Raw genomic sequence first — 712 nt, forward strand, 5'->3', positions numbered from 1 at the left:
GCTTCTGAGAGTGTGAATGCCTTATGACCGCATCATACTTACAGGAAGACACACAGAGAGGCAGCAGCTATTCAGCATGGTAAACCCCGGCTAACGATGGTAAACCCCGGCTAACGATGATAAACCCAGTGGTTAACGATGGTAAACCCCGGCTAACGATGGTAAACACCGGCTAACGATGATAAACCCCGGATAACGATGATAAATCCCGTGGTTAACGATGGTAAACCCTGGCTAACGATGGTAAACACCGGCTAACAATGATAAACCCCGTGGTTAACAATGGTAAACCCCGGCTAACGATGATAAACCCCATGGTTAATGATGGTAAACCCCGGCTAACGATGATAAACCCCGTGGTTAACAATGGTAAACCCCGGCTAACGATGATAAACCCCGTGGTTAATGATGGTAAAACCCGTGGCTATTAACGATGGTAAACCATGGTTAACGATGATAAACCCCGTGGTTAACGATGATAAACCCCATGGCTAACGATGGTAAACCATGGTTAACGATGGTAAACCCTGTGGTTAAAGATAGTAAACTTCGTGGTTAACGATGGTAAACCCCATGGCAAGCGATGGTAAACCCCGTGGCTAGCGATGGTAAACTCCGTGGCTAACGATGGTAAACCATGGTTAACGATGGTAAACCCTGTGGTTAAAGATAGTAAACCTCGTGGTTAACGATGGTAAACCCCATGGCTAGC

This window comes from Austrofundulus limnaeus, unplaced genomic scaffold (genome assembly GCF_001266775.1).
Source record: "Austrofundulus limnaeus strain Quisiro unplaced genomic scaffold, Austrofundulus_limnaeus-1.0 Scaffold706, whole genome shotgun sequence".
NCBI lineage: Eukaryota > Metazoa > Chordata > Actinopteri > Cyprinodontiformes > Rivulidae > Austrofundulus > Austrofundulus limnaeus.